Source organism: Periplaneta americana, chromosome 9 (genome assembly GCF_040183065.1).
Source record: "Periplaneta americana isolate PAMFEO1 chromosome 9, P.americana_PAMFEO1_priV1, whole genome shotgun sequence".
NCBI lineage: Eukaryota > Metazoa > Arthropoda > Insecta > Blattodea > Blattidae > Periplaneta > Periplaneta americana.
In genome coordinates, this window is record NC_091125.1 from 66966137 (window position 1) to 66984655 (window position 18519).

The window sequence follows — 18519 nt, forward strand, 5'->3', positions numbered from 1 at the left end:
ATCTACTGACATGAGCCTGTCGCATTTAAGCACACTTAAATGCCATCGACCTGGCCCGGGATCGAACCCGCAACCTTGGGCATAGAAGGCCAGCGCTTTACCAACTCGCCAACCAGGTCGACTCTTCGATGGATAAATCTCCAATTTTTATATTTCCATTTCGTACAATATTCTGGTCACGAGACATAATCATATAGGGCTTACTTTGTCTTTTCGGGATTTACTTCCAAACCTATTGCTTTACTTGCTTCAAGTAAAATTTCCGTGTTCTCCCTAATCGTTTCTGGATTTTCTCCTAACATATTCACGTCATCCGCATAGACAAGAAGCTGATGTAACCCGTTCAATTCCAAACCCTGTCTGTTATCCTGAATTTTCCTAATGGCATATTCTAGAGCAAAGTTAAAAAGTAACCCCGGACTCATTTCACTGGCATATCACCTTCATTTCATTCAGATGCTAAATAACCTGAGATGTCATCGCAACTTTTCAAATGCCTTTCGGGTTACGACAACAGTCGACGTAAAATAAATTGCAATCATTGCCAAGGCGATCTCGTGTGTACCACTGCTTTGGAGCACTGAGCACGAGCATTGCGTTCAATCTTGAACTTAAAAAATTCAGCCGGGTCATTTTTTTTCTGGGGTCTGTACATACGGTGACATTAAATGTGCTTCATTTTAAAAGTGGTTCGGAATGAACATGTGTTATGGTTTCCATTTTGTAACTAATTCATGGGATTCGGTTCTATAAGAACCACTCTTTATTAAACAAATGTTTCACATCAAATTTGAATGTATTTATTCACTTTCTTCCAAGTAATCATATTTTGTTACCTGTCACTATTGTCTCTCACTGTATTCTTGAAATCTGATCGGCGATCTCTTGAGATTATCCTGTCTTTAATTGCCTATCATCAAATCTCATATTGATGTTGTAGGCCTATATGTTTATCTAAGCCAGCCGTGCTCAGTTTTGCAGTTACGCTTTCACCGAGTTTGCGATAACCCGCAAAGCATGGTGACGTATTATGAAGTATGATTATGTTGATGTCTGGTCCAAACCAAAGATATGTCTTACGCACAAATAATGATCGACAGCCATAATCCAAATCCCCTTCGGAAAACTTCATGTGCTTTCGTGAATATCTCATGCAGCGGGAAAGTTCCAATAATTTGTTGTCAATGTTTCAAATGACTCTTAAGAACACGTAACTGTCGCCTGGAAACCCATAGTCTAGAGTTAACGTGGCGGTGTAGTAAAAGAGAGATTACGAGTGCAAGACTGCGTTCTGTTTTCCCTTCGATTTGTTTGCCCTTTCTATCTTTTATATATCAAGTGTTACAAAATAATAATTTAGAACAAAGATTTATGCAAGGGGTAAATTAGATGCAAAATAAACATCCTGTCCCTAGTTGTTTGAACCAGGCGCTGCCCGAAGTAGACTTGAAATCATGCTACAAGAGATCGGTCATTTTTTGTGTCGAAGAGTGTACGTTGCACCAGTGTAAATTAAATAATCTCCGTATTCATTCCAATCTATAGGCTATTCGGTGGACTCCAAAATATTATACATCATGCCACATACACATTTTAAACTATAAACTTAAAAATGTAGGCATATTACAATATACGAAACAAAATCAAAATAATGTGCTATGAGGAAATAGACTACCTACTAGAAAACAAACCCATGAAATTTATGATATTACTCATAATCAACCAGCAAGTGTAGTTATCTGAAATCGAGAATAATATCAGCCATTACAATTGTGAGCTGATCCTTCAAATTCTCGGCTGTAAGTCTGGATCTCGATTTTAATTTAGGCCTAGCAAGCTTCATATGCGAAAAGAAAGACTATTCGCATATGTAGGTGGAGGCAAACATTGCTACAATTTTCATAGCTAAACTACGAGTATGTAGATTCTGGTACATTAATTTACAAAATTGTTTAAGTTATACTGTATATACACATCCAAGACAAAATTAGTACACATACTTTTGGCAAAAGTGTCATTTTGTAGATGGATAATTTCTCTCTGCGAATCTAATCGAATATAACAAACATGTCTCTTTCTAAAAAGCTTTCCCAAACGAAAAAAAAAAAACAATACCTATTATTAAGCTAAGTGATTGCTTCGGAGACTGCGAAAGTATAATAAAAAGCTGTAGCCTATGGAAAAATATCTTTGTTTGTTTCTTCCTTTTATATTTAGTTTATTTTGCATTATTTTAAAAACATTGGGGTGATGTGGCATAGACCTATATTAAGAATACTTTAATATGTCAAAATATTACGTTTCCACTGTTAAACTTCACCTGTCCCCCTACTGGGCAGACAGCATTGAGTACGGTAAACATGTCAATTGTCCAGTGGGGGCGTGGTTTCCAAGACTCGAACCGGAGTTAGGCCAGTCTATTCGTGCGCTCCGTTTGACCACAACTGATTTCTAAGCTGATCGAATCGTGTCACGTATACTTGCTATCTCCTGTTCAGCTTCTAAGTACGAATTTTTATATTATTCATGTCGATCCGTCTCCTTTAACTAGCTATGATATTACTAATCTGATCTTTTCGTGAACTGTTATGGATCTTTCCTTTTACGTTTCGTTTACTTTCGAATTACACCTGTCACAATTTTACACGCTCTGTAGAACTTAACTGAATATCTATCTACTTAAACATATTTCTCTACTTAGCTACATGCTTATTTACTTTATTTAGTTACTTATGTATACATTTATTTATATTTATTCAGTAAATCTAAGGTTTATTTCCTCAGGAAAAAATATTCGTAGATGGTTTGTTTTGTTACCAGTGATAACGAATTATTCAAAGTGCACACACTAATCTCCTAACGTCCGACGATGATTTATCCTTGTTATTTTAAAATGCCTTGTATCACCGAATAATAGATAGCCTCTGACCGATTCCGTAGAGTGCAACAGCGATAGAATCTTCTTTTTGTACTGGCTGAACTGAACGAGAAGTCGACCAGTTTACAGGTCCCGGTTTGTTGACCTTCACCCATGATGGTTCTTCTTTAAAGGCCAGGTTCTTTTTTTATTATTATTTAGTTGCAATACAGTTACCCTACAACCAAAATGAGTCATAACAGTTTAAACATTTTTCCCGAGTCCTTGGGGCAAAGTCTGTCTAGTACTTCCTCTGCGCGGGCATCATCTGAGTCAGTTCTCGAAGTAATATTTAACTTCTTAGGACCTGTTTCACAATGTTTTCAATTCATGTAAATTGTAAACTTTGTTTGTAAATTGTAAACTTCTGTTTCAGAATCTGAGTTTGTAAACTTGATCTTATAAACTCAAATTTCTACAAATTAAATTTGCATTCTTTACAAGTTTCGCGATTATATACCGTTTGTCATCAGGAAGAAAACCGATTTGTTGAATCTGTTAACAAAAGTTACTCTCTCAGACTCTCTTTATAGAGAACCCAACAGTATGTTTCCTTTTCCTCATCTTCCCTGATGATGGAGACCATATTCATTCATTCATTCATTCATTCATTCATTCATTCATTCATTCATTCATTCACTTGGCTGCTAGGGAAAAAGGTTATAAGTCAGAAAATGGCCAAAATGAGATAAGTCTACTGCTTCAGTGCTGGGAGGAAGTTCTACCATTTGGTCTAAGTACTATAATGAACTATGTGCACAGCATTCCATTTGATTCTAATAGTACAATAATACAATTCAGATCTACCTAGGGAAAAAAGTACAAGTCAAGTTATACTAGTAGTGCCAAACTGAAAATACTAGTATGTCATTTTATCCTATGACTTGGTCACTACATATTATTATGACTTCTTCTCTTTGGAGCAGTCGTGAGTACTAGACATCTTCCATCTTCTAAAATATAATCTCTATGCATTAACTGTTACTATTTTCTCCCTGACTGTAATATAAAGTTAGCAGTATTGCGTAGGATATTAAAACAGCTGAGTTCTTAGTCTTTTTTATAATTCATTATTTTAATTATTACAGGTAGTATTGGGGTTAAATTAGTGAAATTAAATAGGACATTAATTTCATAACAGTAGAAAGGACATTTTTGAAAATGTCTGTTGAAGATACTGGAACTTGTCAAGAACTCTCAACACAAGGCATAAATAATGATAGAACAGGTAACTGTTGTTCATATTATACACTGTGTTCACACTAAAAGTATACAGAAATAACAGCTTATATCGTAACTTGGATAAGGTTTATTAAATAATTTTTTCTGCGTTGTAGGCCTATAGAGTAACTGAAAAAGTTTTAATTTCCATTAGTACACTACAACATGAGCACCATTTATAGCTCGACAGGTACCAAAACGATACTCAACCTCTCGCCAGGTGTTCAACATATCAGGTGTTATAAGCTCAACTGCTTGAATGATACGCTGTCTCAAATCAATCAAATTACGAACCTTTCTGCCGTACACAAAATTTTTAATAAATCCCCACGCAAAAATATCCAAAGGAGTTAAATCCGGGGATCTAGGCGGCTAGGAAGTTGGACCACCCCTACCAATCCAATTTCGTGAGAAAGTTACATCTAAAAACGTTTTAACTTTTCGATGGAAGTGTGGTGGAGCACCATCCTGTTGAAATGTTAAACCTGGCGGAAATTGCTGAATAGCAAAGTTCTCCAGCATATTAAGGTACGTGACAGCCGTCACTGTAGGCTCCGTAAAGAAGAATGGGCCAAGTACTCCATTTTTGTGCATTCCCAATCAGATATTGACTTTTGACGAGTCTCTTTCATGTTTAATCACTCTGTATGGATTCTGAGAACCCCATATGCGGCAATTATGACGATTAACCTTCCCTCAAACGTGAAAAGTTGCTTCATCACTGAACAGCAACAAATCGACATACCTGGGACTTTCATCGATACGCCGAATCATCTCACAGAAATGATCTATCTTTTGACAATCATTTCGTTTGAATTAATGAAGGACCTGAAGTTTGTAAGCACGCATATGGGAACGTTTGCGTAGAATCTTGTGAACTGTTGAACGAGGAATTTGCAGTTCCTTACTATCCTGCCTAATTGATTTATGTGGGCTACTAGCAAATGATTCACGCACCTAATCCAGAGTCATTTCGGCCACATAATTTTTAGAATGTTTCTCTGTCTTTGAAATCAAGTTTCCATTATCTCGTAGAGTTCTTTCGCACTCGTAAATGAATTTGCGTGTAGAAGGATCCACATTCCATTCCCCCCGTATGCGCCGCTTAACACGCGTAATTGAAATCAATTCTGCAAACCAGAGCACGCATCTCTATTGACAAGGAACTAGACTGATAAATGAAAATTTTCATTCCTGCAACAATAAGCTTGAAACGAAACATTTCATACAACAATGGTCATGCAACAGTATGCTTGAAACAAAACATTGCATATATACATCTTGATTACACGACTTTTAACACTGTATCACTTTCGGAATATGTATGCTAAGACTTTCTTGTGTTAAATTCTAACGTACCTTGCAAAACATTGCACACAACAATGGCCATGGAAAAGATATGATACGAAATCTTGGAGAGTTTTGCTATTGATTGAGCTTTATCTTAAGGAATTATAACATAGGGTTGTGAAATTATAAGCTATTATTTCTGTATACTTAGTGTGGACACAGTATATTCACATGCACCATGCTGCATATACTCAGGATGATAAAAAAATTATGCGTTACTGTCGAACGGTTATAATTTAACGTTATTTAAAACGAATTTATATTTGTTTCAGTTACTCAGGGAATCGGAATAAGAAACGTAATATACCAAAAATACACGAATAGTACAAAATAGCATAAATAACAACTAAAATTATTACTATGATATACCGAAGTACATATGATATTTCCGTGCAGGAATTCTGCTTCCCCAAATGGTGAAGAATATGTAGAACAGAGAAAAATTCTCTCCGGCACCGACAAGCTTCACCCAAGCTTATGAATTGATTGAGAAATTGTACCGGCTTTGGTTCACGATGTGGACAGGAATGTCGCTGGTTGTCAGAAATTAAATGTAAATAGTATAATGTATAACTTATAAAATGCAAGTGAAACACAATTTTTTTTAGAAAGTTACTGAATTTTCCTTGTAAAGGCACTCTTCTACGTAAGTTTGCTAAATATGCAAATCATGTTGGGTTTTGTGAGGAAATAGTGAATGAGCTAAAATATGCTTGTGGATAAAATGAGTGATATATATGAGCTGTGCTGTCTCGTATGCGATGAAATACAACTAAAATCACTTTAGCTTGTAACAATAATGATGATATTGTTGATGAGCTTGAAAGATTCGAAAGACACTCATCATCCGGTAAATCTGCAAATCAGATGCTTGTGTCAATGGTATTTGGTCTTTTTCTTAATTTTATTATAAGCAGGTAATGAATCACTTTTTAGCAAATTCCGGTACTCTTTGGTACATGTCTAGTAGACCTTATTTTCAAAGCAATTCAGAGATTACAGGACGTTGGCCTTAAGACAGAAGCAACAATTTGTGACCAAGGACTTAATAATCAAAAAGCCTTTAGTACAGCCAGATGAATAATTTCATTCAGTAAATGATCCGATAATTGTTGAAGTTTTTGATCAACCAATCTCTTAAAATTTACACGAAATATGTTGAAGTATAATGTAAAATTTGAATAGGCCTACTCTTAAAATTGCAAATTGAAAACATATATAAGCCTTATATTATAAGGTCTACTGTAGGCCTGTATAAATTTGACAAAGATAACCTGTTTCGGTTAACAAGAATTAGTGATAAACTGTGTATGTTAGTCTAGTGGATTCAGACTGATGAGATAAGAACTGCAGCATGGACATGAAGCCTTTTAGTTGCTGCAAACATTTATTGCTTGGCAACACTGGCAGCACATGCAGCAGAATTTGAAGGAAACGTGGACAAGACATTTAATTCACTAAATGAAAGTATAGTTTTCAAGAATAGGAAGCCTGTATGTGTGGTTGTGGAAGAAAAGTCTATGCATTTATACACCTGGAATGAAATGTTGAATTCTTTTAGTACTGTTGAATTTGTAAATAGCGACAAACGGTGCATGTGCCATCCACATCTGGTTGAATTTATAACTTTAATGGAGTATACATAAATACAGTATGTATTCTCTTTTAATTTGGAATATTATTAAATATTGTTCTGCTGACCATGAAACGAGTGAGTCCGAGTTCAAATCGTGGTTGGAACAAGTTACCTGGTTGAGTTTTTTTTCCGGGGTTTTCCCTCAACCCAATAAGAGTAAATGTTGTGTAGCTTTCCGCGCTGGACCCTGGACTCATTTCGCCAGCATTATCACCTTCATACCATTCAAACGCTATATAACCATAGCAGTTGATAAAGCGTCGTAAAATAACCCACTTAAGAAAATTAACATTGCTTAGAGAATGACCTTTGCTTAGCCTAATTAAAAGTAAAGTTGGTAGCGAAATCCAGATGATTCTTTCTGTAATTATTTTCGGTGCAGCTATCGAGCGTTGCTGCTCAAGAAAAAATGTTATGATGTAGTGACAAATGAAATTGTGGAAAGGATATTAGCTGATGAGAGAATCGTTAACCCTCAACACTGGTATTGCTTCTAAAATATACGTTTAAGGTATCTATGGGTTAATTTTGGCCCACATTGTTAGAAGCATTCCCTAAGAGACGATAATGACAGAAGTTATGCTCTTTTCCTTAACAATCATTGTTTGTTATGTTAACTCTCACATTTTTTGTATAAATTAAACATTATTTAACAATGGCTGTGATTATTGAGATATTTTCTCTTGCAATGTCTCCTCAAACAAAACTGAATACATAATATGCATTCAAATATGATAAATTATATCCAAATTTTCTCAAAATATATTTATTTATGAAGATACTGACTATAATGAGAAATGGTTAGGCCTACTCTCTGAAATAGACATATAACAAATATTAAAAAAACACACATACAAATTCTGACAGGACTACAGAGTACGTAATGCAATCTACTGTAATATTAAATCCTGATTACGGTAGCCTACTTACATTCCCAGGAATCTGTAGAGTGGTTTGGCGCATACTTACTTATTTACAAATGGCTTTTAAAGAACCCGGAAGTTCATTGCCGCCCTCACATAAGCCCGCCATCGGTCCTATCCTGAGTAAAATTAATCCAGTCTCTACAATCATACTCCACCTCTCTCAAATTAATTTCAATATTATCCTCCCATCTACGTCTCCGGCTCCCCAAGGATCTTTTTCCCTCCGGACTCTCAGCTAACATTCTATGTGCATTTCTGGATTCGCCCATACGTGCTACATGCCCTGCCCATCTCAAACGTCTGGATTTAATATTCATAATTATGTCAGATGAAAAATACAATGCGTGCAGTTCTGGTTTGTGTAACTTTCTCTATTCTCCTATAACTTCATCCCTCTTAGCCCCAAATATTTTCCTAAGCACCTTATCCTCAAACACCCGTAACCTCTGTTCCTCTCTCAAAGTAAGAGTCCAAGTTGCACAAACATACAGAACAACCGGTAATATAACTGTTTTATAAATTCTAACTTTCATCTTTTTCGGAAGCAGACTGGATGACAAAAGCTTCTCAACCGAATAATAGCAAGCATTTCCCATATTTATTCTGCGTTTAATTTTCACCCGAGTGTCATTTATATTGGTTATTGTTGCTTCAAGATATTTTAACTTTTCCACGTGTTTAAAGGATAAATTTCCAATATGTATATTTCCATCTGGTACAATATTCTGGTCACGAGACATAATCATATACTTTGTCTTTTCCGGATTTACTTCCAAGCCTATCTCTTTACTTGCTTCACGTAAAATTTCCGTGTTTTCCCTAATCGTTTGTGTATTTTCTCCTAACATATTCACGTCATCTGCATAGACAAGCAGGCTGATGTAACCCGTTCAATTCCAAATCCTCACTGTTATCCTTGACTTTCTAATGGCATATTCTAAAGCGAAGTTAAAAAGTAAAGGTGATAGTGCATCTCCTTGCTTTAGCCCGCAGTGAATTATAAAAGCATCTGACAGAACCTGACCTATACGGACTCTGCTGTACGTTTCACTGAGACACATTTTAATTAACCGAACTAGTTTCTTGGGAATACCAAATTCTATAAGTATATCATATAAAACTTCTCTCTTAACCGAGTCATATGTCTTTTTGAAATCTATGAATAACAGATGCAGACTTACTGTGCCCTTGTACAAGTACATTGAATATTATAAAGATGAATAGAGATGGTGATTGATGATGTTCAATGAAGATTTTAAAATGGTTGATGCAATTGTCTGAAGATCTTTTCTGGAACTTTTAATTTTCTGAGCATCTCCAACATTATTTTTATTGATGCAGTATTTTTTCATTTTTTTTTCTTCATTTTTGTTATCACTTGAAATTTTTTCATTCATCCTCCGTAATCTTGCATGATTCAGCATTCTTGTGAACAAAGAAACCAAATATCTTTTACAGTCAGAATTACAAGTGGATGCAAGAAAATAAAATTAAAACAAACTTCTTCCTGAATGAGGCTAGTATATCTCTGTACTACACCAGGCTTAGAAATCTGGTTTTCAAAATTATTACCAAACTTTTGTGTCATATCCTCAATACATTTAAGTAAATTTGCTTAAGGATGTTGAAGACTGTTCGTAACTCTTTCAATCTGGCTGTAGTTTCCTCTTATGAGGGGTCCCGTGCCTCTTCCCATTTGTGTATGTATAGAATAAAACAACAAAAAGCATACAATTATGAAATAACAGTAAGAGTAAGTAGGCCTGTAACACCAGGGATAGAGGTTGCAATTATGGGGTCTACTGGACTTGATAAGGAACTATTTTTGTGTCAGTGTTTTTTTCTTTATGTAATAAATCGCTATCTCCATCTGCGACAGAATGTATGGTTATAGTTCTGAAGCACTGGAATTGCATAGTCTAATATAAAAGCATGTATATTTTGCCTTTTGGATGTCTCTCTTCATGGTCCAACAGTAGTCGGCCTGTATATTTGGACTCCAGTTGCTTTGGTATTACTTGACCAAGGCGAGTGGAGCAGCGGGAGTAATGTGAACTATCGCGATGCGGTATTACGAACGCAGAAGCAGTAGCGCCACGGTTCCGGGCTGCAGTACTCCACTGGCCTTGGTCGAGTAATATCTCATTTCCTTCGTAGAGATATGCTGATGAAAATGCTCGCCGTGTTTATTATTTACAGCCCCAAGAATTAAAGTTATGGTTTATTTAACGACGCTCGCAACTGCAGCGTCGCCGGATGTGCCGGAATTTTGTCCTGCAGGAGTTCTTTTACATGCCAGTAAATCTACTGACATGAGCCTGTCGCATTTAAGCACACTTAAATGCCATCAATCTGGCCCGGGATCGAACCCGCAAACTTGGGCATAGAAGGCCAGCCCTATACCAACTCGCCAACCAGGTCGACCAGCCCCAAGATTTTCCGGGAAAAAAGTCTAGGTGGAAGTTCAAGAAGTGAATTTTTAAACACAAGTTGCGTGCCATAGCTTTGTTTGAATTCACAAGATCACCACTATTTTCACGATAGTTTTCTGCTTTATGATTTCCAAGAAAACAACGTAATTTTAAATGATTTCCAGGCTGCTTTTTCCAGTGAATTTAAGAATTTATACAAATTTTTGTTACCCAATATTAGTGATCTTATTTTTGGCCCCATAAATATTCCTTTCTTCAGTTTTACATCGTTAACTTTGGGAAATGTAGATTTCAAATACATAAATGTAGCGGAATTTTTATTAACTGCTTTCACAAAATTTTTGGTCAGTCCCAGTTTCATAGGTAAGCATGGGAAGTAAAAAATATATATATTTTTTTAGGATTCATCGAAACATTTTAATGCTCTGGAATAAGAGATTTACGTTCGGCTTTTGTTTTCTACTGTAGTGAGATTTCCTGTCCCTGCTGTCCCATTCACGCAACAAACATCATAATTTAGTGTATCGAAGTTGCAAACTCAGAAATTAAGCTATCACCTTCAAATCTTCACATATTATACTCCAGTTAGTGTCATTTATGATGTTATTATGATTGCGAGGTTCCAACCTAGGGTTGTCAGATCCTAAAATTCAAAATGAGGAACAAACTTATGACCAGGCTTAGGCCTACATTATATTACCAAATTTCTGTGCCACAGAAGTTTAATAAAATATATATGATAAAAATCTTTTACAGTGTAATATAGAACCTTTGATGACATCTAGCTGTGACATAATTCTGTGATAAAAGTTATGTTCATCATCATATCTTTGATAAATTCTGTGATTTAGAAGAAATAAAATGGCGGACATTGAGTACACATGGTCTGTGAAAACACAAAACTTTTAATAACACATTATGAGTCACATGAAATGTTTCATCATCCATTATTAAATACTTATCATAAATAGGATTTCACATCTTCACACTGAAGTTCTCTCAGTAGAGTTTGATGGATTCCTTCTGTATCTTTTCTCCCTACCCCAATCTCTAACCCAAAACGTCGGCTTAGAGTGTAAACCTGCTAACTAACAAAAAGGAAGTTTTACAGGGGAAACAAAAACTAAGTATAAATTAACTCTTAAACTTCACCACCTGTACTTTGGATTTGGTCCAAGTTTCAGACTTAATTTATACTCAGTTTTTGGTTTCCCCTATAAAACTTCCTTTTTGTTGGTTAGCAGGTTTACACTCTAAGCCGACAAAATATTTTTTTCCTTGATTTCTTCTTTAGTATTAATGCAATAACCATTACTGCATATTTTACAGTTACAACAAGCATAGAACTATTGTGGATCCATTATTAGAACTGTGATGTAAGAACATAGTGTAATAATAGTTTGAACATAGTGTAATATAGTCTAAATCTTACATTTGATCATATATATTTGATCAAAAATTTTATCATAATCTGTAACACAGAACTTTGATAGTGTAATATAGGCCTTAAGATCCGAAACAACTTAAGAATGAAGTGGAGTTACAGTGCAACGGAGTACAGATGGAGTGAGGTGGCGCGTCAGTGTACAGTCCGGTTTGTGATCAGAGGTACAGTATTCTTACGTCTCTCCCTGTGAAACGAACTCTAGGCCATCACAGTGCATTTTCAATCCATAGTGAACAGTTTTTTCGAACTATTGTAGTTGCAAGTATGTACATGGTTGTTCACTGTAACGCTAACGCCTTCAGCATCGCCGAAGGACATGAAAACTTGTGAGGTGTATGTATCCTACTTCATTTTCCACCGTCACTAGATTGTACTATTAACAGTAGAATATAACGCAGGATATTGACGTCGTTGTTTACATTCACAGTATGTGTGTCTATATGTTCAAGGAACTCTATAGTCAAGTTGTGCGTTGGTTGCTAAAGTGTCCCGGATCCTAAGCCTGCTTATGATTATTGTGAACTAGAGACTAGATAGTGATAACAGGTAGTGGAGTCTGATGGGGAAATAATATATTGCCTTTAAGTAAAACCATAATAAAGTTTATTACTTAAACAAAAAGGGTAAGAGGAACCTGCTACACTACACCACTATCTTCTGGCTTAGTTCCATCATGAATGACGCTTTATTCGTGTCGCTTATGAGGTTGAAACGTCTATTACCAGTAGGCCTACTTAAACTTTCAAGATATTATTTGCCAATTAGCCAAACATATGTACTTATATAGCCTATTACAGCTTGTAATGAATTGAATCTGATCAATGTTCGTGCTTATGGCTATTTTAGCCACCTTTAACAAAGCGTCACTGGAAACAATATCATAAAATTATCTGTAGTAATGTCACGAGAGGTCTGAGATTTCCCGAAATCTCAGAGCTCAAGTTACATTTTATTAGGACTATTTCGTGAATTCTTCTTCTTTTCTATAGCCATAAGCCTGTTTATTTACATACACTATGTCAATGATGATTACGTCTCATTCCATCTCTTGAATTTCTTGAATAAAATAAAAATATAAATAATATATCCCTAAAATTCGCTCACAAATTGTTAATAATTGTATATTTACGAATACTTAACCTATTCAGACATTGTGAAGTCGAGATAGATTGAATATCGATTACTGCAATAAATAAATTGGATATTTTTCAGTAATGTCAGTTGCAAAAGCGAAATACAGGTTTAACAATGTTACGAGTAATTACATCTACTCACTGCACTTTTCTCTTATTATTACAACAGAAATACGTTTTCATTATCTGATAATCATAACATGATTTAAACATTTTATAATATAATTACAAATAACCTAATTAATACATTAATTAAACGAAGAATTGTTGAAAACGCAGTTATCAAATCTGAATGAAGGAGTGTAATTTTTGTCATCAAATAGCCTACAATGGAAATGGAATTAGAAGATGAAGATGTGGAAGTAGAATTTCACACTTTATTTAGTACTTCGTCGTTACATTACACACTACGCTGAGAACTAAGAACTATGTAATATTGTGTGGAAACAGCTATATAGCACTGCATATGTATTCACACTACAGCGAGACATATGTTGCTAAACAGTGAAACCGTCTCTGTATAGATAATTAAAACACGTATTTTATTACGCCATACGGAAGATAGTTTGATCAAAGACCTTTATACAAGATACAAGGTCTTTGGGTTTGATATGTGCTGATGTTACATAAATTTGAACATCTGACTTTCTATTAATTGTTTAATTTCATTCACGTAATATTATTTTACAGGTTACAATTAGGTTAGTTACCTGTGGGCGCGGGACCATGTGTCAGCTGTGCCTTATTTCGACCGTTACTCCGTGCTGCAGGAAAGCATTTTCCATAGCTCGACAAACGCATTCTCGCTGTAGTGTGTAACGGGACTGAAGCTGCATCTACACACTTCAATTTTCCAGTCTGGGAAGAATATTGAAATGATCAAGTTTAAAACGTACGTTCAGTTAAGATGCATGAAGATTTTGTGTCTACATGGTGCACCGTTTTGAACATTGTCTTCACTGCGTAAATATATTAATATTAACAATCAATCTTGCTTTTGCTCAGGATAGGGACCAATGGCGGGCTTATGTGAGGGCGGCAATGAACCTCCGGGTTCCTTAAAAGCTAGTAAGTAAGTAAGTATCAATCTTGCATGCATTGCTTGAATGTGTAAAGTTGAAAGAACAGTTTAACCGTGTATATGCATCTTAATGAATTCATGCTCATCAATTTACGGGGAAACAGTTGGCGACACCGACTAAACAAAAGAACGACCATGCGATAAATTGATAGTGATAAATCTAGCTACAAAAATTATCGCGTTGTTTGACTGTGATTGGTTGGAATTCAAAATTTCATTACACTTCATTGGTCGAAAGTGCAATGACGTCATATAAACGAAATAATCTGCATAATTCGTTGCATTTATTGAAAACGTCAACAGCTCATATTTTACCAAGTTCGCAGAACTTCTGTTTCTGTCATCTCTCCATTTAGCTTCATTGCAGAAAATATTCTTTCAGTGAAAATATTTCATGAAAACACAATAAATTTTACCAATGCCAAAATATTTTTAAATTTTCCTTTGCCAATCAAGTCAGTAACAAGAACCCATCTCTCAGCAATGGACATGCTCATAATTTTTTCCCGAAAATGTGTATTTTTATCATGACAGTAAGTTCTTCAATCAGAAAGATTTCTGAGTCCATTTTATTAATATGTACAGTAATTTGTCATCATCTTATCAATATGAGAAAGTGATCCAGCTGAATTCAAAACTTTTCAAAATCAGATGAATTTCTCAGGGTGATCCGTTCCATTTTAGAGAGAACATTTTCACTGCTAAAATCAAACAACTTATTTATGTAACTTATACAAGTTTTGTGCACATTATGAAAATATTTTGTATAGGTATTTATTCGCTGTCATTTGGACTACGTAGCCTATTTTAACACTGGTGCATCTGATATAAAAAACAGCTAATCTTTTTAAAGTTCAATTTTAATTTGTTCATGACATAATAAACTTCACACAGTGTTAGTAAATTTTAGTCTAAAGAACCGTTATTTTAAATATGTTTGTTAAATATTGGCACAAGTATAGAAACATTTCTGTAACAACTTTCTTTTCCCCCGAGCCTGACTGTCTTTCCAGTGAGGTTCTTTTTGATAAAAATTGGGCAATAATCAGTGCTAATAAAATAGGAAATTACGCTTGGGAAATTTTTAAGTAACGTGAAGATCATTTTTTTATTTTGAATTTAATATTTAAAATAATTCTCATTATTAACTGAAACAGCAAAAACAAGAAACATTTGCCGTATGGTACCTATTTTATACCGTATAAAAATAAATTAAGGATGAAGCAAGAAACTCTAATAATAATTCACGAAGCATACTTTCCTCTTACAAATAATGCAACTCTTCCGAAACCAACGCTAAGCGTGCGCGACTGAGGTGATATTTTTGTTGTGAGTTGTGGTGACGCATCCTCCACCGCTTTGACGTCATCAGAGCGCACAGCTGAAGTATCAGAACTCTATCATTTCGCTATCATCAACTCTACCGACGATAGAAAATATTGTAGTTATTACAGCGTCGTTAAATAACCAATTTATTTAAGTACCATAGTCAGTAATCCCCACTTTTCTCCCTGTTCGCGGTATACTAAACGGCCTCACGATTAAGTCTGCTACGAAGAAGTTAAAACTGAATTGCAAGTATTCAAGGAGCCTTGAAGATACGTGTCATCGTCTAAATCCAGGTTTAGAGCTTTAAGCAGAAAATTGCCTTACATGTGATTGAGAGCGTCGCGTCGTAAAGTCTGTTGCGGGGCGCGCCCTCGTATGTGGACTGCATTGCACAACGCTCAGCGAGGCCACGCACTTGTATCGCGCGCGACCTTGCTGATTCCTGGAAGTCCCGAGCGCGCTGGGGTTTTAGCCGTGGCAGTCTCCGCCAATGAGAGACTCGCGCCCGCGGCGCACGGAGTCAAGCCTGCCGATACGACCGCTCAGGCATCGGCTGAGCCCGTGACGTCATTTCGAGATGCCTCGAGTGGAGGCGGTGAACGGAAGCCGTCTCATAGCTGTCAGATGTGATTGATAGCTATCAGGCGCGATGGAACTATCTTGTAACATCAGAGCTTCAACCTTCCGTAGTTCGGTTCCGATTTGAATTTTTCCATTCTGATGCAAAAAAAGTAAAGACAATTTGCTGAAGATGCCTCTTACAGATACACTCTACCAGGGCCGGACTACTGGAGCAAATAAAAGCAGTGAGTGTTATAAACGCTAGTGGGTGGCAGCTGAGAGCGCCGTGTTGGCTCTGTTACTGTACGCTGTACGTGGTTAGAAGCAGTGCCCAACTGTAGCAGAATTCCGCTAGGCGTATCGGAATTGATTCTTTGAGAGACTTAGCGGCGATAATCAAAATCTTCCCCAAATGTAGCGGAATTTTAATATTCCCTAAGAGATGTGCTAATGCTTGTAATTATTGAAAATAGAGATTAAAAATATCTGTAGCAAAGAAATATACTGTCACCTATCATTGTAAATGTTTTGCTGAGGATAAAATTAGATCTGCAATTAAAAATGTACTATGTGAGACCGACAAAATAGGTGATTACCATATGTGGTTCAACCAATAAATCAGCTTCACAGGATTACACCTGGGAAGAAATCTGATTAACTTTTATATTAGTATTAGGCTATATTTTAAAGATGCAGAACCAAATTAACGATTTTTTTCAGTAGTAGATCCATGTGTTAATAACATAAAAATAAGAATTAAATATGCATTGTGTATTCTATCGTCTGCAAGTAAAGAAATTAGTGCTGTCGATCGATCAAAATATTTAATCGATTAACGATTTGAATTTAATCGATTAATCGAACTTTGATCGATTTGAAAAAAGTTTTAATATACTGTATATTGTTAAATTTAATTTATGTTCGGTGATTAGCATAACTATAAAATGTTGTATATCTGTATATAAATTATACTGTATCGTTACATTACAAAGCAATACTATTTTAGTTACTTACTAACATATTTATTATGTAGGCTTATAATTTATTGTGTCATGTTCTCCAGGGATTTTTGAGACACACAAATAAAAGAAAGTATGAAGACTCACCTAGTTAATAATGCTTCATCTATGATTTTAAACATCTGAGTGCATTCACATGCTCCGAATTAAGTGTCACTCACTCTACGTTTGGTAACAATGTTTCCTGCATCACTAAACAAGAAAAACTTTTTTTTTCTGTCAAGCACTTCTCCACGATCGTTCAATTTAAATTCAAAACATTTCACCGAGTTTACATCGAGCTTTGAAGTAAGCAATTTCTGACAGACAAATATTGTCGGAATTTTTAGTCTGAATTTGCATTAACAAAATAATAATTAATAACAAGTACAACGGATTAATTTTAATCGACTCGATTATTCGATTAAATATTTTTATCGATTAATATTACAACAGAAATTGATCGATTAAAAGAACAGATTAATCGATTAAATCCCACAACACTAAAAGAAATACTTTAGAATATTATGCTTATTAGGCCTACATGCATTCCTACTTTAACATTATATATTATAATGTGCTACAAGTAGCCTACATTAAAATTAGTGTTTGATCTTTACAAAATACTATTTTAATAATATAATAGTCTACCATTACTTACATTTCTGTTTACAAAATAAATCTTTATTGAAGTTTGAGCACTTGTGAATAAATTTTAAATAAAATGAGTAATTCATTGCTTTGATTTTAAAACAATATAAATTAAATAAGAAACCATAATACCTATTTCTGTGATCCCTTAACACAGGAGTACCGAACTGAGACTCCCGGCAGAGCCGGAATGTTATGTTGTAGTTGCTGTTGGACGTAGCCGCGTTGACCGAAGGTAGCCGAATGGTTCTCACCAGCCAGCGCGAGGGTAGGGGAAGCCTGCGAACGCGCGATATTGAAAGACTAGTCAGCTCTGTATCAACAAGCGCTGTTTTTGTTCAGGAATGAATTTATGAGAGAAATGCAATGGGTGTTTTCCGTTGAAGGGAAAAATGCTTATTGGAACAATAAACGTAAGTACTTCTTTGCGTCAAATAGATTTATTTACATCTTACATTTTGGAGGAACAAACTGCTTTCGTAGAAAGCTGACAACGCGTTTTCTTCATAACAAGTTCATGAATGCGTTAATTTTCTTAGCCGTCATTAATCGAAAATAATTAGACAAGTGTTATCCGACATTCTGCTACGAATATGAGACTTCGTTAATTTATTTAATAAAAACTCAGCTTCACAAATATAAGTCGTCGCGAACAGTGAAAACACATTTGCAACAAAAGAATCTAACGTAGGAAATCGTCCTGCCTCTTTGTTCACTTGCCTCTTTTACGCGGAGGATGATCGTTACTAGGGTCTACGCTCTTCACTCATAATTTATTAGATTTCAGATATTAAACGTAAAGAATAGACTATTAATCGCGGTTCAACTTAATTACAT

The 18519-nt window shown here is 35.4% G+C and overlaps 1 long non-coding RNA gene across 1 annotated transcript in view; it reads right to left on the bottom strand.

Annotated features, from left to right (window-relative positions):
• The window catches only part of LOC138705661 (uncharacterized), a 211965-nt gene extending 193953 nt beyond the window's left edge, over window positions 1-18012 (bottom strand). Inside the window, exon 1 of the long non-coding RNA XR_011333717.1 lies at window positions 17815-18012. This is a non-coding gene — a long non-coding RNA (uncharacterized lncRNA). The remainder of the gene's footprint in view (window positions 1-17814) is intronic.
• Between the last annotated feature and the right edge of the window lie 507 nt (window positions 18013-18519).